At 40.7% G+C, this 26,433-nt stretch overlaps 1 protein-coding gene across 1 annotated transcript in view; it reads left to right on the plus strand.

Annotated features, from left to right (window-relative positions):
• THOC3 (THO complex subunit 3) overlaps window positions 1-26,433 on the plus strand; it is an 87,588-nt gene that overhangs the window by 24,640 nt on the left and 36,515 nt on the right. The gene's annotated exons all lie outside the window — the stretch shown is intronic.

Genomic DNA, 26,433 nt, shown 5'->3' on the forward strand with positions numbered 1-26,433 from the left:
AGGGAAAGCTTTCAGCATGCACTGATTGAAGGCTCTTGGCATGGGGAAGCTAGAGATGGGTTAACCAGAAGTCGGCATCTTATGTGATGGTTTGGGGAGCATATTTAGCATATTTATCTTTTTCTCGTTGGTCTTGAGTTAGAAGCAAGATAAAAGAAATAGGGAAGTTGGCTGTCACCGATTGAGTTCTGACCATTCTGGGTTGATTGCTTCAGAGGTTGTAATTTGGCTTCCTAGAGTGGTTGCTGCAGGGGTTGTGGGTCAGAGTTCTGTTGTTATATATGGTCTGGCTTTTGTCTGTTTGTATATCCAGTCACTCAGACAACATGAACATATATGTAGAAAATCCAGAGGAATCTACAAAAACACTTTAGAAATAATAAGTGAGTTTAGCAAGGTCTCATGATATAAGGTCATTACATAAAAATTAATTCTATGGATAAATTCATAGAAATAGAAGCAGATTAGTGGTTGCCAGGGGCTGGGAGGGTGGAAATGGGGAGCGACTGATAATAAGTATGGAGTTTCTTTTTTTTTTTTTAATTTTTTTTTAACGTTTATTTATTTTTGAGACAGAGAGAGACAGAGCATGAACAGGGGAGGGGCAGAGAGAGAGGGAGACACAGAATCTGAAGCAGGCTCCAGGCTCTGAGCTGTCAGCACAGAGCCTGACGCGGGGCTTGAACTCACGGACCGTGAGATCATGACCTGAGCTGAAGTCGGACGCTTAACTGACCAAGCCACCCAGGCGCCCCTCTTTTTTTTTTTTTTTATGTAGGCTCCATGACCAGTGCAAAACTCAACATGGGCTTGAACTCAGAACCCCAATATCAAGACCTGAGCTGAGATCAAGAGTCAGATGCTTAACTGACTGAGCTACCCAGGCACCCTGAGTATAGAGTTTCTTTTTGGAGTGATGTAGATGTTATGCAATTAGATAGTGATAATGACTGCACCACCTTGTGAATATACTAAAACCACTGAACTATATTCTTTAAAAGGGTGAATATTATGGTATATTATGGTATGTGAATATTATGGTATGTGAATTATATTTCAATAAAAAGCTTTAATTGTATTTATATATAGTAGCAATAAGCAATTGAAATTGAAAATGTAAATAAATCACATATAGTAGCATCAATAGATATGAAATACTAAGGGATAAATTCAACTAAATATGTGCAAGACCTGTACACTGAAAACTTTAAGCAGTGTAAAATTTCAGAGAAATTAAAGAAGATGTAAATAAATGGAGAAATAAACTATATTCATGAATTCAAAGATTCCGTATTATTATGATGTCAGTTCTCTGCAAATTGGTTTATATAGAGTCAATGCAGCCCTAGTCCTGGCAGGCTTTGTTTTGTAGACTAACTAGCTGATTCTAATACGAGTCAAAGGAGAAAAAACAGTTTTGAAGAAGAAAAGTTGGAGGATAGAGGGATCTGCATACACCCTGCCAGGTTCTACCACTTATTAGTTGTATGTCCTTGATCAAGCCTTTTCACCATCCTGGCCTTGGTTTCTTGATCAGTGAAAAGGGAATAATAATAGTATCTAAGACTTACATAGGATTTCTGAGAGGATTAACTGAGATGATACATATAAAGCACTTAGGAAAGTTCTTGGAACATAGTAAGCCTTCAAATGTATTGTGACTGTTGTTGTCTCTTCCTTGACCAGGCTGGGCATTCAGGGGATGTACAGGGGAGCTTCTGGAAACCCAAGCGTTCTCCCTGCCTCCTTGCCCAGATGTAGCATGCTGCCCTTTTTACTGCATGCCCCTGTCCACTGGTACAGGGGACATCTATGGGGTACTACTCTCAAATGCCAGACTAGAGGTGGTACACTTGTCTTATTCTTGAGTCCCTCAAATTTCGGTCGTCATTTTGTTGCCTTCTCCCTCTGCCATAAACCTACATATGGGGAAGCTGGTGTGGAGCTTGAAGCTACTACATTGCTTCTCATTTTCTTTGTCTTCTACCCGTCTCACATCTGTGGAACTTTGTAGTCTTAGGCTAGGAAGAAAAACCAGTTTCCCCTGTTTGCATGGCCTCAAAAATGATTTCTGTCTCTCACCTGTTAAACATTAGGAAGTGGTGCCTTTGTTCAACAGGGCAGTCATTAGCTTAACATGCTAATTTTTAAAAACTGAATTGAAAGTTTACATGTAGTGAAATGTGTAAATCTTAACAGTATAATTCAATGAAATTTGACAACCAACACGCCAATAAAGATACAGATTTCCACTGCCCCAGAAAGTTCCTTCTTGCCACATTATAGTCAATCCTCAACCACCTTTTCCTAATAGGATACCACTGTTCTGATTTTTATTGACATTGACGGTTTTAGCTCCTAGATAAGGCAACTATATCAGGTCTGAGGGAGCAGTAAGCCATCTAACGTTTTGAAATAACCACAACAGGGGCACCTGGGTGGCTCAGTCGGTTGAGCGTCCGACTTCGGCTCAGGTCACGATCTCGTGGTCCGTGAGTTCGAGCCCCACGTTGGGCTCTGGGCTGATGGCTCGGAGTCTGGAGCCTGCTTCTGATTCTGTGTCTCCCTCTCTCTCTGCCCCTCCCCTGCTCATGCTCTGCCTCTCTCTGTCTCAAAAATAAATAAAAACATTAAAAAAAAATGAAATAACCACAACAAAACTACCACTACTATTACCGTGAGCCTTTCTTGATATTCTGTACCAGTCACTTCAAAAAGCACTTTATGTGAATTAGCTCATTTAATCCTCAGGAGAACTCCTGTGAACCAAATCCTATTATCATCCCCATTTCTCAATGAGAAAACTGAGGCTGTGAGCGTTAAGCCGCTTGCCAGGCATCTCTCACAACTATTAAGACCTAGAACAGAGATGAAAATTTCGAAGGAATTTCAAGGCCAATTCTCTTTATGAGGGGGACACATGTTTAGAACTTTTATACAATTCAAAACTTATCCATTCTTGAGTTAACTGATGTCACTGTACATTTGTTTTAATGCTTATTTCTAAAAATCTCTTAGCATGATTTATACTCTTCAGCAGAGCGTACTCTTCTAAATTGTCAGCTTGCTATATCATGATGATGGGCCTTCCTCATGAGGTTTTTATCATCTCGCAACATTTAGGGGGCACCTTTAATAGCTCTGTAATCAGAGGTATTACCTAACAAAATATTACCTAACAAAGTATTTAAAGGACAGTGTTATGATATTACACTAGAGATGATATTACATTAAAATAACAAGTGAATGTAAAGTGGACACGTGAAAAATCTAACTTGGAGAAATTTCCCGAAGCATATAAAAGCTATAGTTTTTCTTTTTGCCAGCTGAAGGATGCCCAATTTGGCAACTACATAAGTACAGTATACAATTCACCTGGGCTGCTGGTTTTGAAATTACGAAATTCCTGGCAGATTTTTCAAATTGGGGGTGGTGTGGGGATTGCATTGCTTCTATTTTCTGCATATAGCGAGACTTCATTAATATTTTAACTATGGCACTATTTCAAATGTGTGTCATTTTTTAAAAAGTTTGTTTATTTTGAGAGAGAGCGCATGTGAGCGGAGGAGGGGCAGCGAGAGAAAGGGAGAGAGAGAATCCCAAGCAGGCTCTGTGCACTCAGCACAGAGCCTGATGCTGGGCTCAATCCCATGACCCTGGGATCATGACCTGAACTGAAATCAAGAGTTGGTTGCTTAATGGACTGAGCCACCCAGGCTCCCCAAAACTCACTCTTTAAAATTTTTTCTTTTTAAACTGAGCATAAACTGAGGGTTGATGGGGGGTGGGAGGGAGGAGAAAGTTGGTGATGGGCATTGAGGAGGGCACCTGTTGGGATGAGCCCTGGGTGTTGTACGGAAACCAATTTGGCAATAAATTTCATATTAAAAAATTTTTTTTCTTTTTAAATGTTTATTTATTTTTGAGAGAGAGAGAGAGAGAGAGAGAGAGAGAGAGAGAGAGAGAGAGATTGAGAGAATGCGAGTGGGGGAAGGGCAGAGAGCAAGGGAGACACAGAATCTGAAGCAGGCTCCAGGCTCCGAGTTGTCAGCACAGAGCCCAATGCGGGGCTTGAACTCAGGAACTGTGAGATCGTGACCTGAGCTGAAGTCAGATGCTTTACTGACTGAGCCACCCAGGTGCCCCAGAAAGTCACTCTTTTAAAGTGTACAATTTAGCATTCTTATATTCTTTTTTTTTTTTTTAATTTTTTAACGTTTATTTATTTTTGAGACAGAGAGAGACAGAGCATGAACAGGGGAGGGTCAGAGAGAGAGGGAGACACAGAATCGGAAGCAGGCTCCAGGCTCTGAGCCATCAGCACAGAGCCCGACGCGGGGCTCGAACTCACGGACCGCGAGATCGTGACCTGAGCCGAAGTCGGACGCTCAACCGACTGAGCCACCCAGGCGCCCCGCATTCTTACATTCTTTATAGAGCAGTGCTCCATCACTACCATCTCCCAGAATTTTTTTCATCACCCCAAAAGAAATTCTGTACCTGTTAGTAATCATGCCCCATTTCCTTTTTTTCAGTCCTTACTGACTGCTAATTTATTTTGTGTCTCTGTGGCTTGGTCTATTGTGGGCATTTCATGTAAGTAGAACTACACAATATGTGACCTTTTGTGTCTGGCTTTTGTCAGTTAGCATTATGTTTTCAGGGTTCATCCACATTGTAACATGTATCAGTACTTTGCTCCTTTTTATGACTAAATAATATTCCATTATATTGCTATAGCACATTTTGTTTTTCTGTTCCTCAATGATAGACATTTGGGTTGCTTCTATTCTATTTCTTCTTGAGTCAATTTTGGTAGTTTTTCTATTTTGTTTCATCTAGGTTGACATGACTTGTTGACATACATAGTATTCCCTTATAATTCATTTTATTTCTTTGAGGTCAGTAATGATGTCCCCTCTTTAGTAATTTGAGTTTTATTTCTCTCTTTTTCTTGGTCAGCTAGCTTTACTTGTCAATTTTATTGGTCTTTGCAAAGAACCAACTTTTAGTCTCATTGATTTGCTCTATTGTTTTCTATTCTCTATTTCATTTATTTTTTGCTCTAATTATTATTTATTTCCTTCTGCTTGCCTTAGGTTTAGTTTGCTCTTCTTTTTCTAGTATTTTAAGGTAGAAAGTTAGTTGAGGTTTTTCTTATTTTTAAATATATATATTTATAGCTATATAAATTTCCCTGTAAGCAATGCCTTAGAGGGAAAGTATGGCATAGATTTTGGCATGTTGTGTTTTAATTTTCATTTATAGCTAAGTATTTTCTAATTTCCCTTGTGACTTCTTCTTTGACCCATTGAGGTTTTTTTTTAAGGAGTGTGTTGTTTAATTTTCGCTTACTTGTGAATCCCAATTTTTCCCCTGTATTTCTAATTTTATTCCATTGTAGTCAGAGCACATACTTTTAAATTTGTTCAGACTTGTTTTATGGCCCAACATATTTTTTTTTAATCCTGGGTAATATACCATGTGCACTTGAGAAGATTATGTAATCCACTGTTTTTGGATGAATGTTCTCTATGGATACCTGTTAGATATATTAGCTTATACTGTTGTTCAAGTCTTCTATTTCTCTGTTGATCTTCTATCTAGATGTTCTATTATTCAAAGTGGAGTATCAAAGTTTCCAACTATACATTCAATTGTCTGTTTATCTCTTCATTTCTTTCAGTTTTTACATTATGTATGTGGCCAATAATCCTCTTTTGTTTTTAATGAACTTACCTGTACTGTAAATTTGTGGTAATGAACAGACTGATGTTATTTTGAGGTTATGTTGTTCTTACTTTTTGATAGTCATCAATCCTTTCTTCAACAAAATCATGAGAATAGTAAGTGGTGACAGTATATTTATATTAAGTGTCCTCAACTTGGCAAAATGAAAGTTGACATCCCTATGCCTGTGCTCTTCCTTTTTTTACTTTGTTTTTAAATTTACAGTAGAGTAGCTTTTTAAAAACGTACAGTACTATCAGTTTTAATACATGAACAGATCCCTGAAACCACCATTGTAATCAGAATCAGAACAGTCCTATCACTTTTTTTATGGGTTGAATTATATCCTTCCCTCTGCAACCCCCACAAAGATATGTTGAAGTCCTAACTTCCAGTACTTGTGATTGTGACCTTATTTGGAGTCTTTGGAGATGTAATTAAGTTAAGATGAGGCCATTAGGATGGGCTCAAATCCAATATAACTGGTGTCTTTTAAAAAAGAGGAAAACATCAGGGTGAAGGTCATGTGAAGAAAGAAGCAGATGTTGGAGTTATGCTGTCACAAGCCAAGGAATGCAAGGATGGGACTACTAGGAACTGGAAGAGATAAGTAAGGTCCTCTCCTACTGGTTTCAGAAAGGAGCATCACCATGGTAATACCTTGTTTTCAGATTTCTAACCTTCAGAACTGTGAGAGAATAAATTTTGGTTGCTTTAAGACAACCAATTTTGTGGTACTGTGTTGTCAGCCCTAGGAAACTAACACATGCCCCCAAACACTCCATTATGGACTTCTTTATGGCGATAACCTCCCCTGATGCCAACCTGGCCACCACTGAAGTGATATCACCAGTAGTTTGTCTTATCACATATGTCATATAAATAGAATCATGTTGTTTATAACCTTTTGAGATGGGCTTTCAAATAGCATACCTTTGCGATTTATCTAGGCACTATTGATACATACCGAGTTATATTCCATCGTGTGAATGTACCAGTTTATTCATTCACCTAATTGAAGGGCATTTGGATTGTTTTCAATTTGGGCAATTATGAATACAGCTGCCTAAACTTTTTTTGGGAAACATTAGTTTTCATTTCTCTAGGGTAAATGCCCAAGAGTGGGATTGCTGGTTCATATGGTAAGAATATTTTTAGATTTATAAGAAACTGCCAAACTGTTTTCTAGATTGACTGTGTCATTTTTTATTCCCACCTGCAATGTATGATGGTTTGACTTGCTCTCCTTTGCATCATTGTCAGCACCTGGAATTATAAGTACTTTTTATTTTAGCCATTCAAATAAATGTGCAATGGTATGTATCATGGTTTTTTCCTAAGTTTATTCATTTTCTTTTGAGAGAGAGGGAGAGAGAGTGCATGTGTAAGTGGGGGAGGGGCAGAGAGAGAGAGAGAGAGAGAGAGAGAGAGGGAGAGAGAGAATCCCAAGCAGGCTCTGTGCTGTCAGTGTGGAACCCAGTGTGGGGCTTGATGTCATGAGCCCAAGATCCTGGTCTCAGTTGAAAATAAGAGTAGGATGCTTAACTGACTGAGCCACCCAGGTTCCCCAACATCATGGTTTTAAATTGCTTTCCCCTTAATGGCATATGATGTTGAGTGTCTTTTCATATGCTTATTTTCTATTTGTATATCCTATTTAGTTAAGTATGTGTTCAAGTGTTTTGCCCATTTTTAAGTTGAGTTGTTTTTGTTTTGTATTGAGACTTCTTTATATATTCTGGGCATAAGTCCATTCTTTTTGAGTATGTTATTTGCAAATACTTTCTCCCACTCTGTAGCTTCTCTTTTAATTTTAAACAGTATTTTTATAAAACAAATACTTTTAATTTTAATGAAGTCCAATTTGTCAACTTAGTCTTTGGTGAATTGTATTTTTGGAGTTAAAACCAAGAATTATTTGTCTAATCCTACCTCATGAAGATTTTCTCCTATGTTTCATTCTGGAAGTTTTATAGTTTTAGGTCTATGATCCCTTTTGATTTACTTTAGTATCAGGGGTAAGGTTTAGGTTGATGTTCTTTTTTTTTTTTATAATATAAATGTCCAATTGTTCTAATGCCATTTGTTGAAAGAAGTATCCTTTCATCTTTAATCGCCTTTGTGTCTTTTCAAAAATCAGCTTGCCATATTTGTGTGGGCCTATGTCTGAAAATATGCTACCAGAAAGGCCATATATTGTATGATTCTATCTGTGTGTACTCCCTTGCCAGTACCATTCTGTCTTGATTACTGTAACTGTATCATAAGTCTTAATATTGGATAATGTGGTTCTTCCAACTGTATACTTGTTTATCAAAATTATTTTGTTTTTTCCTACTTCCTATGCCCTTCCAATTAAATTTTAGAATCACTTGTTTATATCTACAGAAGAAATCCTGATGGGATTTTGATGGGAATTCTGTTAAAGTTATAGGTCAGCTTGGGAGAACTGATATATTTATTATGTTCAGTTTTACAATCCATGCATATAGTATGCCTCTCCATTTACGTAGGTTTTTAATTTATTTCATCAGCATTTTGTAGTTTTATCTTGAACATATTTTGTTAGTTTATACCTAATTATTTCATGTCAGGGAGGTTTTATAATGATATTTAAAGGAATTTTATTTTGTAATTACTCAATGCCAATATATAAAATGTAACTGATTTTATTGATTTATTTAATTTATTTTTTTTAAGTAAGCTTTACACCCAACATGGGGTTCGAACTCACAACCTGGAGATCAAGAGTCACATGCTCACCAACTGAGCCAGCCATGCAACCCAAGATATAACTGATTTTATTGTGTTTACTAGATATTTACATGCAAAATAATGGATTTGGACCCCTATCTCATATCACACACAAAAATCAACTCAAAATGGATCAAAGACCTAAATAAGATAGCTAGAACTATGTAAGTCTTAGAAGAAAGTATCTTCATGACCTTGAGTTAGTTTTTTTAGGCATGGCACTAAATTCACAAGCAACTAAAGAAAACAAGATATGTTGGACTTTATTTATATCCGATAAGGGCATAATATCTAGAAAAACCAATTGCAGCATCTTTTGTGCTTCAGTAGACACAAATAAGAAAGTGAAATGAAAACCCATAGAATGGGAGAAAATATTTACAAATATGCAATCGAACATACGTCTCCAGAAAAATGAATGCTCATAGTAGCATTATTTATAATAGTCAAAAAGTGAATGGGGAGCCTATTTGGCTCAGTGGTTAAGTGTCCTCAGGTCATGATCTTGTGGTTCGTGAGTTCCAGCCCCACATTAGGCTCCATGCTGGTAGTGTGGGCCCTTCTTGAAATTCTCTCTCTCTGCCCCTCCTCTGGTGTCTCTCTCTTTCTCAAAATAAATAAATAAACTTTAAAAAAAGTGAAAATAACTCAAATGTCCATCAACTGATGATTACATGAATAAAATGTGGAATATCCATGGGATACAGTGGAATATTATTTAGCCATAAAAGGAAATAAGTACTGATACTTGCTACAACATTGATGAACCTTGAAAACATTGTCAGGAGAAAGAAGGCTGCATATTGTGTGATTCCATTTACATGAAATGTCCAGTTAAGGCAAATCCAGACAGACATAAAGTAAATTAGTGGTTGTTGGGAGGAGGGAATGAGGAGTGACTCTGTGTAGGTAAATGGTTACTTGTTGGGGTGATTTCTGAAAGTATTCTGAAATTAGATAGTGGTGATGGTTGTACAACTTTTTGAACATATTAAAAGCACTAAATTGCATACTTTAGAAGGTGAATTTTATGTTATATGAGTTATATTTAAATAAAAGATTATGTCACTTCAAAAACATGTTTTAAGGTAAAATATATTTGACAAGACAAAGGTGAGTGTGTGCTGCATGCTGGGATTTTCAGTGTGTTGGGGGCACAGTGTGGCTTTGCAGTCCTCTGCCTCACTTTTGGGCACATGTATTCACATGGAGGCAGCAGGAGAACAGGCTGTGAACCACAGTGATTTTTTTTTTTTCATTCTTGTCTTTTTTTTAAATTTTCTTTTTTATTTTTTAAAATTTACATCCAAATTAGTTAGCATATAGTGCAACAATGATTTCAGGAGTAGATTCCTTAATGCCCCTTACCCATTTAGCCAATCCCCCTTCCCACAACCCTTCCAGCAACCCTCAGTTTGTTCTCCATATTTATGAGTCTCTTCTGTTTTGTCCCCCTCCCTGTTTTTATGTTATTTTTGTTTCCCTTCCCTTATGTGCATCTGTTTTGTCTCTTAAAGTCCTCATATGAGTGGTCTATGATTTTTGTCTTTCTCTGACTGACTAATTTCACTTAGCATAATACCCTCCAGTTCCATCCACGTAGTTGCAAATGGCAAGATTTCATTCTTTTTGATTGCCGAGTAATACTCCATTGTACATATATACCACATCTTCTTTATCCATTCATCCATCGATGGACATTTGGGCTCTTTCCATACTTTGGCTATTGTTGATAGTGCTGCTATAAATATGGGGGTGCATGTGTCCCTTCAAAACAGCACACAGCACACAGCATGTGTCCCTTCGAAACAGTATCCCATGGATAAATGCCTAGTAGTGCAATTGCTGGGTCGTAGGGTAGTTCTATTTTTAGTTTTTTGAGGAACCTCCAAACTGTTTTCCAGAGTGGCTGCACCAGCTTGAATTCCCACACAGTGATTTAAAAAAAAAGTTTCAATAAATAAAATATTTATTTATTTTGAGAGAGAGTGAGTGTGTGTGAGTGGAGGAGGGACAGGGAGAGAAAGGGAGAGAGAGAATCCCAAGCAGAATCCATGCTGTCAGCACAGAGCCCAGTGCAGGGCTCTATCCCACAACTGTGAGATCATGACCTGAGCCAAAACCAAGAGTTGCGTACTTAACTGACTGAGCCACCCAGGCGTCCCCCACAGTGATTTTGTTGACCATGTGCTCCTTGTGGTGGTACTGGTGGCAATGGAATTCTGTCTCTGGGCCAGAGCAGTCCAGGTTCAATGGCCTCCTGGAATTCAGTGACTTCCAGCCTGTTCTGCTAAATGCTTAGGATTCTGGAGCTGTTCTGGGTGCATAGCAAAGCATGAGTGTTCCTGGCATATGGTATATGTGCTGCCATGAACCCCTCTGGCCTTGGGGTCCTTGGACAAAATGGCCTGTGTCTTCTTGCTGGACAAGGACTTGTTGGTGAGCTGTCAGGGCTCAACCCAAGCCAGAGAGAAGGGAGATGGAGAAGTGTAGTGTGCTGGTAAGGAGAGAATGGTGGTACAGAAGAGGATGGGATGAAGAAGGGAGCAGGAATGAGGAAAGGGGAGGAGAAGGGGTGAGGAGAGAGAGGGTGTAGGGATGAGGAGAGGGGAGGGGATAGAGACTGGTGGTGAGGAGAAGGATGGGGGCAAATAAGAGGGCGGGACTGAGAAGAGGTAGAGGAGTGTGTGACAAATGCAGTTAGAGTAGGGGTATATTTTCACACTTACTGGGAAACGTATAGCCAGGTCATTGCATTTATTAGTGAAGATTAGCTAAAATTTTTAAGTAAAAAATTTAAAAAGTATTGAATGAAGAGGGGCGCCTGGCTGGCTCAGTTATAGAGCATGCAACTCTTCATCTCAGGGTTTGTTAAGTTCAAGGCCCACATTGTGTGTGGAGCCTACTTTAAAAGAATTACTGAATAAAGAAAAGTGTAGCTGATGGTGGTTAGGGCAAAAATTCTGAAGATGATGTGTGAATGATTAATGCCTGTGTAAAAGATAGAATAACTGGTTTTGGGGTCAGACCTCATTACATATTTTTGCTCTTCCACTTAACAGCTTTGACACTCTGGCTGGTCTCTCTTATCTTCCATTTTCCTATTTATAAAATGGGGTTAAATATATGTCTAGGATTTATTGTAAGGACTAAAGGGAAAATTTGTAGGTGAATGTGCTGGACTCTTGTGATCCATAAATGGTAGTTCCCTTCTACTGACTAGGACCATCTTGAATGAATCTTTGAAGAAGATAGCTCTAGTCCTTTCCCTAGGATAGCAAAGTCAACTTCATTTAATCTACACATTTCTCCTCTGTTGCTTTATTTTCCTTATAATGTACCTTTTGAAAAACCCAGACCATTTGACCTATAGAGCTCTCACTTCCTGCTGGCTTGCATTTGATTCTATCTTATGCAAAGTGAAAGATCCTCTTGGCTGGTCCTGGGGGACCCCCTCTGGGTCCTTGGACCTGACCTGCCTATGTCAGAAACATTGAACATTTTAATATACTTTTCTTTGCATGTATTTTTTTAATGTTTGTTTATTTTGAGAGAGAGAGCATGTGAGCAAGGGAGGGACAGAGAGAAAGATGGAGAGAGAGAATCCCAAGCAGGCTCCACACTCGGTGCAGAGACCAACGCAGAGCTTGAACCTATGAACAGTGTGAGATCTGAGCTGAAACCAAGAGTTGGACGCTTAACCAACTGAGCCACCCAGGTGCCCCTATATATGTATTTTTGATGTAGTTAGGATCATATAGTAGATATAATTTTATGTACTGCATTTTTTTAAGTTAACAACACACTATAAATATTTTCTACTTTAATCTTAATCATAATCCTGATATTGATAAATAGACAGCTGAAGAAATAATAGCTTGCAGAAAAATCATGTATTATTTCGATGAATGAGAGAAATAAAATATCGGTTAAAAAAATGAACCAATCTATTTGCAAGACAGTGTGATTTAGTGGAAAGAATTAAATCGTTGGGGGCAGATGGAACTTATTTCAGAGTGCTGACTCCACTAGAAAGCATGACTTTAGTTAAGTCGCCTATTTATAGTGAGGTTGAAATTAATGTTTTACCAAACACTAATTAAAGAAGGGCTGAATAAATATGGAAACATATTGCGTTCATGCTGGAAGACTCAATATTGTTAATTCTCCCTAACTTGACCTAAAGAATTAAAGCAATCTCAACGTCCCAGAAAGCTTCTATAGAGTGAATATGCTCCCCACTCCCCCACAATTCATATGTTGAAACCTAATCCTCAGTGTGATAGTATTTGGCAGTGAGGCCTTTGGGAAGTGATTAGGTCATTAGTGTGGAGCTCTCATGAATGGGATTAGTGCCCTTACAAAAGAGACTCCAGAGGGCTCCCTTGCCTCTTCTGCCATGTGAGGATACAGCACGGATATGGCCATCTGTGAAACTGGAAGCAGCTCTCACCAGACATTGAATCTGTAGGTGTCTTGATTGGACTTCCCAGCCTCCAGAAATGAGAGACATAAATTTCCGTTGTTTATAAGTCACCCAGTCTGTGATGATCTGCTAAAGCAGCCTGGAAGGACTAAGATAGCTTCTTTGTAGATATAGCTGATTCTAAAATTTATATGGAAAGGAACTTGAAAGCCAAAACAGCTTTGAAAAAAGAACAGAATTGAAGGATTTCACTACCTGTTTTTAAGATACACCGTAAGGCAACCAGTGTGATATTGGTGAAAGGAAAGTCACATAGACAAATGAAATATATATGCAATATAAAATCATAAATAGGGTCAACTGATTTTTGACAAAAATAGACCCTCATAAAGAGGATCAATTGACTTTTGATAAAAGTACAATAGCAGTCCAATGGACAAAGGATAGACAGTCTTCAGCAAATGGTGCTGGACCATTCACATGCAAAAAAGTAAGCCTTGACCTACACCTTATGTTGCATACAAAATTAACTTGAATTGAATGATAGACCTAAGTGTAAGACCTAAAACTATAAAGTTCTTAGAAAGCAACAGGAAAATCTTTTTCCTGTTGAGTTAGGTAACTATCTCTTAGATACGACAACACAAGCTTGATCCATAAAGAAAAGCTGATAGAGGGGCGCCTGGGTGACTCAGTCGGTTAGGCGGCCGACTTTGGCTCAGGTCATGATCTCGTGGTCCGTGAGTTTGAGCCCCGCGTCGGGCTCTGTGCTGACAGCTCAGAGCCTGGAGCCTGTTTCAGATTCTGTGTCTCCCTCTCTCTGACCCTCCCCCATTCATGCTGTGTCTCTCTCTGTCTCAAAAATAAATAAACGTTAAAAAAAAAATTAAAAAAAAAAAGAAAAGCTGATAGATTGGACCCCGTGAAAATGGAAGACTTTTGCTTTGCAAATAACACTGTTAAGAGAATAGAAACCCAGTCCCATACTGGGAGAAAATATTTGCAAACTTACATAAGAAAAATCATTTATATCTAAAATACTTAACTCTCAAAACTCAATAAAACTTAACCATATCAATTTAAAAAGCAGACAAAAGATTTGAACAGACTTTTCACCATAGAGGATATAAAGATGGCAAATAAGCAACTGAAAGATGCTCAACATCATTAGTAATAATTAAGACTATGACGAAATTGCCAGTAGCTGATCCATCCAGCCCTCCTGATGGCACAGCCTGGATGGTTGGCAGAAGGACAATGCACAGTGACCCTCCAATGGGAAGCTACTGGTATCCCTCCTGTTACTCATCATGGCCATCCCCATGGTCCAACTGGCACTGATGATTCAAAATAAACCCATGGAAGCAAACTTGGGGATATTTTCTGGGGATGACCCCCAGGACAAAAAAGAAACCTTATATCCAGCCGGTGCCACCCCTGCCTGCCCGTTCTCTATCTAAAGGAAGGATAGCCCCATATATTTCCCAGTCAAGGAGGGGGGCAAATGGGTTCAAAATCCCCACTCTGGCAACAAAGGAATGTATCCATGGATACAAGTTACTCCAACCCCTAGGCCCACTTGGCCCCCAGGAGGCATTCCAGAGCATAACTGGACCTGGTGGGTTAAGGTACAGAATGGTTCATTAGTTCCTAGGTATACATTTGTCTCTCCGGGAGCGCATAAGGCGTGGGTTCCCAGGGCCCTCTTGGCTCCCTCCTGGCACCCCAGACCAAAGCAAATACTTTTGTTCCTTGTACTGCAAATGGTTCAAAGGAACAATTAAGAAGTCACGTCCCTGTAAATGTTCCACTTGAGGTGTTGAGAGTTAGATGACCTTTCATGAAAATAGCAAAGCAACTGCTTTATACAGTATAAATAAATGTAGATACATAATGAAAGTAGTATGAAGAAATCAATAAGCAAAAAGGCAGGAGGAAACATTGCAAAGAAATAACCATGAGGTTCCTTAATGGGTGATTACACAAAGGAACATTTTTAGAATCAGGTAAAGCCGAGAAACATAGATGACGCACACTACAAGGAAATTGCTGACACATAAAATGCCACGCTTGCCACAATACAGCGGCCAGTCTAACACACTGCTGTTGTCTGTGTTCATTTGTTATTTTCGCTGATGCCGTTCATCCTTCGGGAACCCCTGGACCTGCTGGGGCTGGACCTCGGCACATCAGATGTTGGCAAGGAGGATGAGGGGAAAGGGGAACCCTTTTGCACTGTTGGTGGGAATGCAAACTGGTACAGCCACTCTGAAGAATAGTACAGAGGTTCCTCAAAAAGTTAAAAATAGAGCTACCCTGGGACCCAGCAATTGCACTAATAGGTATTTATCCAAAGGAAACAAAAATGCTGACTTGAAGGGACACACACACCCAATGTTTATAGCAGCGCTATCATCAATAGCCAGATTATGGAAAGAGCCCAGATGTCCATCGACTGATCAATGGATAAAGAAGACGTGGTATATATATCCAATTGAATATGGCAATGAAAAAGAATGAAATCTTGCCATCTGCAACAACGTGGATGGAGCTATTTTGTGTTAATGCTAAATGAAATAAGTCAGAGAAAGACAAATATTATATTATTTCACTCATATATGGAATTTAAGAAACAAAACAGATGAACATAGGGGAAGGGAAGGAAAAATAAAATAAGATAAAAACAGAAAGGGAGGCAAACTATAAGAGACTCTTAAATATAAAGAACAAACTGAGGGTTGCTGGGGGGGAAGTGGGTGGGGGCACAGGCTAAATGGGTGATGGGCATTAAGGAGGGCACTTGTTGGGATGAGCATTGGTTGTATGTAAGTTATGCATCACTAAATTCTACTCCAGAAGCCGATATTACACTATATGTTAACTAACTTGAATTTAAATTAAAAAAAAAAAAAGAGAAAAGTGCATGTATGTTTAAAATCTCTTAGAACTATACATGGGAAGAAGCAAATTTCACAATTTTTTAATTTAAAAACTTTGTTATTTTTTAACGATTGATTTTAATTTTGCAGCTAAAATTTTAAAAAGAAAACTGCCTTGCTGAGTTGTGATTGGCATTCAGTAAAATATAATTCATCTGATTCGTAAGACATGCTCGACAAACATCAGCTGCTAGTCCTGTTTTCCTGGGGAGTAGAGAGTAGGGGTTCAGAGCATAGGCTCTTAAGTTAACTGGCCTACATTCAGGTCTTGCTGTGTCATCTACTGGCTTGTGCCCTGTCTGTGCCTAGTGTTCTCTGTAAAATGGAGTCATGATTGTATCTATCCTATAGGGTTGTTAAACAGGTTAAATCACTTACTGTAGGCAAATACTTAATGAATGTACACTCTTATTATTAACATGGTTTCTCTGTATTGATTTCATAGGAGACCAGCTGGGAAGTAGTATGGGTCTCTGAACTTGGCATGCATTGCCACCACAAAAGGTCTCTGCTGGTGTTTGCCTGTGATGACAAAGATGGCAAGTATGACAGCAGTCGGGAAGCTGTAACTGTGAAGCTGTTGGGGGGTCCTAATGACTCCTGATAGGAGGACCTGGTGTAGGGAGAGGAGGCACTGGCAGAGGCCTTCCTTTGTGTATTAGTTTGGCCTTGGATTCCTGGAGTTGGTATGCGTCTTAAATATTTGTAAATTGGCTGCCTGAATATCTTTTGCAGGAGAAGGAAATTGTCAACTTCCTATTTCCCCAGCCTGAGGGAGGCCCTTCATTTGAGAATGGTGGCATAAAATTACCACAGGTCGGTGGGCTGGCTACAGCATTAGGTTCTGATAGAGGATCTCTTGAAATTCTATGCCAGGGTTTTGAGAGAGTAGTTTTATTAGTGCCTCTGACCTCTTTCCTTAGGAGTGACTTTGTTGGGCTTGCTGCTTCTTGCATATATCAAAATTCAGTGGAGTAGGTAGGGAAGGGGAGGAATAAGTATAGAGTTCTTTAAAATTTGGGGCGCCTGGGTGGCTCAGTCGGTTGGCCATCCGACTTCAGCTCAGGTCACGATCTCGTGGTCCGCGAGTTCGAGCCCCGCGTCAGGCTCTGGGCTGATGGCTCGGAGCCTGGAGCCTGCTTCTGATTCTGTGTTTCCCTCTCTCTCTGCCCCTCCCCCGTTCATGCTGTGTCTCTCTCTGTCTCAAAAATAAATAAACGTTAAAAAAAAATTTTAAAAAAAATTAAAAAAGATATTCTCAAAAATTTTATATATTATGTTATATAATTTATATATTATAAAATATATGTTTTATAACATATACGTTTTAAGAATTGAGCATTGAATAAAAGTGACCTAGTTCTAAGGTTTTTAAAAGTCATTACAGGGAGATTTTGTGGTTTTGCATTTTTTTTTAAATCTCAGAAATAGGGTTTAAAGATTACTATAATTCTTTCATTAGTGTTGTAACCAAGAACTCCATGAAATGCATGAAGTGTGAAATGAAGTACACGGGCTACAGCAATCTTTAAAAGTTATCAGTTGTTGGGGTGCCTGGGTGGCTCAGTCGGTTAAGCGTCCGACTTCAGCTCAGGTCATGATCTCGCGGTTCGTGAGTTCAAGCCCGGCGTCGGGCTCTGTGCTGACAGCTCAGAGCCTGGAGCCTGTTTCAGATTCTGTGTCTCCTTCTCTCTCTCTGACCCTCCCCCGTTCATGCTCTGTCTCTCTCTGTCTCAAAAATAAATAAACTGGGTAAATTCAAGATTGATTGACTGGTCTTTCTGGCACTGGTCCATCTGATTTCATCAAGATTGTGGTCTGGTGGTGAGTGGTTCCTTTCCCTGATCTGGTTCTGCAATGTGTGTCAATGGTGCTTTGTTAGCAAATGCAGAGGCCATACACCCTATGACTATGATAACTGTGCAGCCTATCTCATTTCTTATTCCCTTGGGCTACATTTTCATTATCTTGAGCAAAGAAAGCATCTTGGTGTTTTCCCCAATAATCTTTATGCGCTCTGTCTTTCTGCAGACTTAATTTTGTTGGTGGTTTCATGGGTTTGGTTCAGACAGTACCTCCCCATCAATATGGATCTTTTATTTTCTTCTTTTGGATATGTTATAAGCAAAAGTAGCAAACTTTGCTCCTTATAATTTAAACAAAAAGAAATTCATCTCCTTTGACTAAAGGAGCAATTGTAATAGGAAAATTATTAATACACACATCAGTGAAGAAAGCCTTAGCTTGTGGCTGCCTCAGCTGACTGTCAAGGTCATGGTCCACTACCCTCTTTCTTTAGCTACACAGTCCTCGATGGTTTGATATCCAGCCCTAGAGAGTGGCCAAGAGAGTTTGGAGCTTGAGGCTCTGCCAGAGAAATGACACACAGTAACTCTATGGTTTGGTCATTTCTCTAGTTTCTTAACGATCACATCTGGCTATTTACTGATTGGCCAGTCTAGGCATATCCTATAGTTTCTCCTCTAAATGCTAGTAAGCTGGGAAAGATGGCATTTTGTTTTGGTTTGGTTTTGGTTGTTCCTAGTCTTTTGCTGAGTCCCAAGTACCTTTGTAGCCTATGATCCAGGGAAGGATGAACCTATTTTTCATGCCAGACATCAAGTGTGAGATATATGTGTGTGCCTTGTGGATTATTTCCCTCATGCTAACCTGTGTGGGGATGAGGGTGAGTACTGGGATCCTGGCAGAGGGCCTTGTGTGAACAATTGGGAGACCAGAGCAGAGTCCTAGCCAGAGGCAGTTCCATCCAATGAACCCAAAGCAGTTAGTTCCAAGGAAAGCAGGTTAAGCTCTCCTCAGTTGGAGAGTGCAGTGTGTAATACCGGAAGAGGAATCAGGAGAGGTCAGTTCTGGGAGGTCCCAGAGGAGTGTGTGTGCCTGTGTGCATGTGTGTGTGCCTCTGTGTGTGTGTGTGTGTGTGTGTGTGTGTGTGTGTGTGTGATGAGCTGGTTGGGATGTGATGTGTCAGTGGTCTTTCAGTTTAGAGTGACTAGGAATGGGGTAGATATACCCTTACTCCCTTTCCTATGTCAAAGATGTATTCTATTCCATAAAGATTTTAATCACAAAAGGGACCACCAAATGTCTACCTTCTTTGGAAGGGAGAAAGCCCATAAACAGAATTACAAGGTAAGTCCCATCTTTCAGAAGGAGAGTAGAGATCATACACCTAGAAGTGCCTTGCACACTCAGAAATACCTACATATAGGTAAGTATTGCCTTCTTTTCTCCCTGTGACACTGCAGGGCAGTGAAAAGAAGGCTGGCCTCCTAGGTGAGCAGAAGGGGATTTGAATCCCAGCTCCAGCAGTGATTGATGTGAACCCACTTTCCTCTTCTCCTTGGGTTGTTCGGAGAGTTAAAGGACATAACCTATTTGTAAAGCGTCTAGCATAGCAGCTGGCTCACGGGAGATTCTTAGCACATCCCTTCCCCTTGAGGAAGGGCAGCTTCTGATGAGAACACAGAGGCTGTCCACAGAGACATGTCAGCAGACTGTCCACTTTCTCGGCTCTGTCTCAGACTGTCCACGGTCAGAGCTGTGCAGGCCACGTTTGTCATTCCAGAAGTGGGTGCTGTGAGGAGAGGAGACTTCTCTGTCACACCTGGGCGTGGCGGGAGGTTCAGAGGAGAAATAGTACATCTGCTTACTGTTGCAGTCTGTTTGGGTCTGTGATGGATATGTGTGCATGTGAACAGGTGGAGCATACGTCAGAAGTGTGCATACCAGTGGGGGAAGAAAGAGTAGCTGAGATGGCTGGGAAAGGATTGGTGGAGAGGAGGTGGGCTTAGAGCGAGTGTTGATCACAGAGGGTGCGACTCTGGGGGTGAGGACATGTGAGAAGGGGTGCTGCAGCTTGGGGCAAAGTGGAGGCAGTGGCAGTGTCTTGGGACGTGGAGAAGATTGTCAGGTGGAAAATGAGGTGGGGCTGGAGAGAAAAGAGAGAGAGGGTGTCGGGCTCTGGTGATGTCAGTTGGTACTGGTTAAGGGTGTGCCCTGGTGAGTAGGGCAGACCTGGATAGGCCTGGGTTCAAATCATTCTGGAAGAATCTGGCCAATTACTTCACCTCCCCAATTTTGATTATCCTTAAAATGTACATAATAACAGTGTAACTTATGAATACTGTCAAATGCCTGGCACATTGTAGATGGTCAGTAAATAGCAGCTATTGTTTTGTAGATGTGAATGTTATATCTGTGGGCAATGTAAACCTTCCTCCCTTATGAGGCTTTTCCTGTCCCTGGGCTAATCACATTGCATGCAAAAGGGAGGATTATGGGATTATAAAGAAGGCAGTATAGGCCTTAAAAAAAGGAAGTGAGAACTGGACAAAGGAATAATTAACACTTACTTTTTAGTGCCCATTTATAGACCAAAGACTCATTGTTAGCATTTAAGGACACTAAATTTAAAACTATTCAAAGTTACAAATTTACTACAGTTTCCATGTTTGATTTTTGCTCAGATGGGGCCACAAGCTGTTGAACTTCAAGACATCTATCACCTCAGTCTTTCACCCCTTACAAGAAGCAGGCAGAGTATGAAAATATGTCTTCCCAACCAGCAGTATCATAGTAACAAAGTCCCTGGGTACAATTTACCCAGCTGAAGCATCACCAAGTCCCTCTTCTGGTAATTAATTACTCTTGAGAGGCATTGTATCTAAAGGGAATAGTTGTCCCTGGAGCTACCTTGGGTTGGCCAAGAATGAGTTACTAAACTCACCTTGTTTCTTTTTACCTTCTTGGTATGGGTACTAGAATGTAGGTCAGGCAATGGCACAGATATACAAGGAATCTGTCAAAACATCTCAGAATGTCCTTGAGGACCAAAGGAAATCTGGGCTAGGCACAAGCCCACTTGTACCTGGTCATCAACTATACAAAGAGTGGGGATTAAAGTCAATTTGGAAAAAAGTTTCTCTCTTGAAATGAGATAGCAGCATGGAGTTCAGGTAGAAGATGATCAGGCCCATGATTATTGAACATTTATGACAGACTGTATCTCCACAATGCTTTGTTCAACACGTAGTAGAGCTCCTGCCCTCTTACCCTCTTTGTAGAAAGGAGTCTTTGTTGGATTGACCAAACATCTGAGCTCCCTTTGAGTGCTGAGCATTGTATAAGAGACAAAGGGGAAAATCAGACTTTGTACTCTGGACCCATTTTACAAATGAGAGCTGAGGTTCAGGGAAGTTGGAGAACTTACTCAGGGTCACCTGGTCAGTACATTAGTTTGAAGCCCTCCACATGGGTCCCAAATTCCAACTGTTTAGGTTCAGTCCAATCTAGATGTCACTTATGAACCACAGATATAAAGATACAGATATAAAGATACACAGATATAAAGGCTTGGGAGTCTTAGAAGATTGTCAACCATCAACACTGGGATTCATCTGGTTCTGGCAAAGCTGTCATGATGGGCAGAAACCAGACAAAAGGTTTGGCTTGGTGAACCAAAGGGAAATAACATATGAGGGGCAAGGAGGTTTATCCAGCTAGCCACTCAACACCCTTTGGCAGTCCTGGGCTGAGCACTGAGGGTACAGATGTGAAGATCAGCCAGTTTCTGTGCTCAGGAACCCACAGCCTGGTGTGGAGATGGTGACAATTCAGTGTGAGAGTGGTTTGTAGAAGAGTAACTCACCGCACAAAAACAGACACTCAGATCAATGGAACAGAATAGAGAACCCAGAAATGGACCCACAAACGTATGGCCAACGAATCTTTGACAAAGCAGGAAAGAATATCCAATGGAATAAAGACAGTCTCTTTTTTTTTTTAAATTTTTTTTAACGTTTATTTATCTTTGAGATAGAGAGAGAGACAGAGCATGAATGGGGGAGAGTCAGAGAGAGGGAAACACAGAATCCGAAACAGGCTCCAGGCTCTGAGCTGTCAGCACAGAGCCCGATGCGGGGCTCGAACTCACAGACCGTGAGATCATGACCTGAGCCGAAGTCAGCCGCCCAACCGACTGAGCCACCCAGGCGCCCCTAAAGACAGTCTCTTCAGCAAGTGGTGCTGGGGAAACTGGACAGAAACATGCAGAAAGATGAACCTGGACCACTTTCTTACACCATACACAAAAATAAACTCAAAATGGATGAAAGAACTAAATGTAAGACAGGAAGCCATCAAAATCCTCAAGGAGAAAGCAGGCAAAAACCTCTTTGATGTTGGCCAGAGCAACTTCTTATTCAACACATCTCCAGAGGCAAGGGAAACAAAAGCAAAAATGAACTATTGGGACCTCATCAAAATAAAAAAGCTTCTGCACAGTGAAGGAAACAATCAGCAAAACTAAAAGGCAACCGATGGAATGGGAGAAGATATTTGCAAAGGGTTAGCATCCAAAATCTATAAAGAACTTCTCAAACTCAACACCCCCCAAAAAAAAAAAATCCAGTGAAGAAATGGGCAAGAGACATGAATAGACACTTCTCCAAAGAAGATATCCAGATGGCCAAGTGACACATGAAAAAATGCTCAACATCACTCATTATCAGGGAGATACAAATCAAAACCACATGAGATACCACCTCACACCTGTCAGAATGGCTAACATTAACAACTCAGGCAACAACAGATGTTGGCGAGGATGCAGAGAAAGAGGGCTCTTTTGCACTGCTGGTGGGAATGCAAACTGGTACAGCCACTCTGGAAAACAGTTTGGAGGTTCCTCAAAAAATTAATTACCCTATGACCCAGCAATTGAACTACTGGGTATTTATCCAAGGGATACAGTTATATTGTTTTGAAGGGGCACATGCACCCCAATGTTTATAGCACCACTGTCAACAATAGCCAAAGTATGGAAAGAGCCCAAATGTCCATTGATGGATAAATGGATAAAGATGTGGTGTATATATACAATGGAGTATTACTTGGCAATCAAAAAGAATGAAATCTTGCCATGTACAACTATGTGGATGGAACTAGAGGGTATTATGCTAAAAAAAATTAGTCAGAGAAAGACAAATATCATATGACTTCACTCACAGGAAGACTTTAAGATACAAAACAGATGAACATAAGGGAAGGGAAGCAAAAATAATATAAAAACAGGGAGGGGGACAAAACATAAGAGACTCTTAAATATGGAGAACAAATGGTGGGTTACTGGAGGGGTTGTGGGAGGGGGAATGGGCTAAATAGGTAAGGGGCATTAAGGAATCTACTCCTGAAATCATTGTTGCACTATATGCTAACTAACTGGGATGTATATTAAAAAATAAATAAATTATTAAAAAATAAAATAAAATAAAAATGGTGGACCACTGGCGGGGGGCGGAGGGAAGAAGAGTAACTCAGATCATGTCTCTCCCCTGCTAAAAACACTACAGAGGCTTCCTTTTGAACTTTTTTCCAGATCTGGTCTTTCTAAACCATGTACTTCTTGGCATTCACATCTTAATTTGGAAGGCACTCCCTTTCTTTTTTTTTTAAACAACAGTTTTGGGGCACCTGGGTGGCTCAGTCAGTTAAGTGTCTGACTTCAGCTCAGGTCATGATCTCATGATTAGTGAGTTCGAGCCCCACATTGGGCTCTGCACTGACAGGAGCCTGCTTGGGATTCTCTCTCCCTCTGTCTCTGCTTCTCCCCTACTCACGCTCTCAAAATAAATAACAAATAAGCGTAAAAAAAACCCTCCAAAACAAGTTTTATTATGTACATACTGTGATAGGCTGAATGATGGCTTTCAAAGATGTGTACATCCTAATCCGTGGAACCTGTGAATATGTTACCTTACCTGATAAAAACAAATTTGGATATATGAGTAAATGAGGCATTGGAGATGGAAAGATTATCCTGTAATATCCTGTGAGTCAGGTGTAATAACAAAGGTCTTTCTAAGAGGGGGACAAGTGGATGAGAAAGAGAAAAGGGAAGTATAACATTTGAACCTTTGAGGTTTAAATGATACACATGGAAGATATAGGAAGAGGCCAATTGCCAAGGAATGCAGGCAGGCTCAATAAGCTGGAAGAGCAAGGAAACAGATTCCTCCTTGGGCTTCCAGAAGGGACACATCCCTGCCAACACCTTGATTTTAGACTTTTGGCCTCCAGACTATAAAAGAATAAATTGGTGTTTGAAGCCACTAAGTTGTCATTTGTTTCAGCAGCAATAGGAAAGTAATACATATGCAGTACAATTTGGTGGATTTTTGTATATTCACAGAGCTATACAATTTATCATCACAATCAATTTTAGAACATTTTGTCACCTTCTTCCTCCAAAAACTCCACCCATTAGTGGTCACTCCTGTTTTCCACTTGTAGGTACCCATGTGGCATTAAATAAGTTCCCTAACTCATGTGAGCCTCTATTTCTTAATCTGTAGGGGGGATACTGCCCACTTCAAAAGATGTAAGAGTTCAATGAGATAATGTAGTGCTCAGCACAGTGCCTGAAGTCAGCATTCACTAGGCTGTTTATTATTTTTATTAAAATCAGTGAGGAGGCTGTTGCAGAAGTGCCAGGGAGAGGTGAAGGAGAGGCTGAACGAGGCCAGTGGCTGAGTGATGGAGAGGAGTGGATCTGGTTTCTCTGGGAAGCCCCAGGCCCTGTGATCCTCTCTCATCAGAGTCTGGTTTCACCTCCTCTCTTCCCTGGGAACTTGGTTTAAATCCGCGGGCTGGTCCCTTTCTGGCCACTAGAGGGCAGTGGAGGCAAGGCCGCGCAGAGGGAGGCGGGCGTCCTGAAGATTGGCGCTGGTCTGTGCGTTCAGCCTTTCTTCGTGCTCTGAAGCCTAATTGTGTATTTGCATTGTGCTCTCCTCTCCCTCTTTGCTCTGTGTAGCTGATGGCATTTTTTGAAACATTGCATTGGTGGGCACCTCTGAGTTCTTGTTCCATCTGTGGCCTGGGATTAGTCATGGCTCAAGCCTCTCGCTTTCTGGCAGCTGTATTTATTTCTGAAGGGCACAAGTAGCTGCAGAACATGGTGGCCTGGGCTCTACAGCTCAGGAGAGCCTAGGACAAACCTCAGTTTTTCTTTTGCCAGTTCAAAACATGGGGACTATTCCATCTTGCATTCCTCCCCTGCCCCCCAGGCCATATCAGTACCACCCAAATCGCGTGGACTGAGGTGGAGTGTGGTGGGTATGATTCCTCAAAGAAAATTCAGATGATTTCACTAGAGGAAGGAAGAGTGGATGTTTAGGCAAAATCCACAGATGTCCACTACAGCTACTATGTGGGAAGAGAATAATCCACTGGCTAAGAGCTCTGGCCTGGGACTCCAGTTCCCTGTGAGGGAATCCCAGTTTCACCATTCACAAGTTGTGTGACCATGGCCGGCTCACTCACCTGTCAGTCTGACTCTCAGTGTCCCATCTACAAAGCGGGAGTGATGGATCAACATTGTAGGCCTGAATCAGTGGGAAAGCACATTGTAGAGGGATCAGGCAAGCTCCAGAGGGTGTCCCTGCAGTTTGGCGTGGCATGAAGTCTGAAGTCTCCGCATTGTTACCTGACCAGTTCCAGGGCAGCTGTCCAACAGACAGGCAGCCAAAGTCCTCTGGGTTCAAGTTCTCAATCTGCCACTTACTGGCTATGCGCTTTCCTCCTCCATGAGTGAGGATCATCGTTCCTGCCTCCCAGGGTCATTGGGAGAAGTGATGAGGTGACATACAGACAGTGCCTGGCACGTAGCAGTCTGTAACTAATGATAGACGTGTTCTCAGCACAATTACTACTCCAGAGCATGTTAGGAGTCCAGGTGCGACTCTGGGAGGACAGGCCACGTGCTCTGTGAACAAACAACCATCCTTCTGGATAGAGTGCATTTGGCCATCAGCCGGGGCCTTGGGAGGCTTTGTGTAGCCTGGCCCTTCCCTCCTTCCTTTCAGCTTGAGGAGGGTACACCCTCACAGAGGTTCATGTTTCACTCTTAATTACCCCTTGGGCTCTACTATCAGCCTTTCATTTCCACTCCCAGTCAGACAGTTTGAATAGAATCTCATCTGGAGTGTGTTAACTATTCTCCCCATCATTGGCAGAGATCTGGAATCGGCTCTGCATTAGGACAAGTTGTAAATAAACACATATTTGCTTAAATGTGGCTCCTGCTCCTATCCCATAGCCTTATCTTAGATTTGGGCAGCTTTAAGTCATGGAACACAGAGTGTTTGGAAAAGACCTTAGAAATCATTGAATCCAGTCTACCCATTTTACAGAAGAGTAAATTGAAGGTATTTAGTTAAGTCACCCATGTTTACATAGACAACTTGAGGTTACAGATAAAGATGGAAATGAGGTCTTTTACTCTTAGTCCAAAACTTTCCATAGTAACCCAGTACTGCAGTCAGTCATTCACTCATTCCTTCAAAAAAATGCGTACCGAGCATCTCCCTACCTATACCTTGTCCTTTTGTGGGCATTGGAAAAACAGATAAACAAGGAATGATTTGCCCTTGAATTGCTTATGAACTCTTTGTCCATTGGTCCGTCTGTCCATCTAATGCGTGTGTCTCTTCATTTATCCATTTCTCTGTGTATCCATTTACCTTTCTCCTGTCCATCTTTTCATCCATCCCTTAATCTTCATCCTTTTGT

Source organism: Acinonyx jubatus, chromosome A1, assembly GCF_027475565.1.
Source record: "Acinonyx jubatus isolate Ajub_Pintada_27869175 chromosome A1, VMU_Ajub_asm_v1.0, whole genome shotgun sequence".
Classification (NCBI taxonomy): domain Eukaryota; kingdom Metazoa; phylum Chordata; class Mammalia; order Carnivora; family Felidae; genus Acinonyx; species Acinonyx jubatus.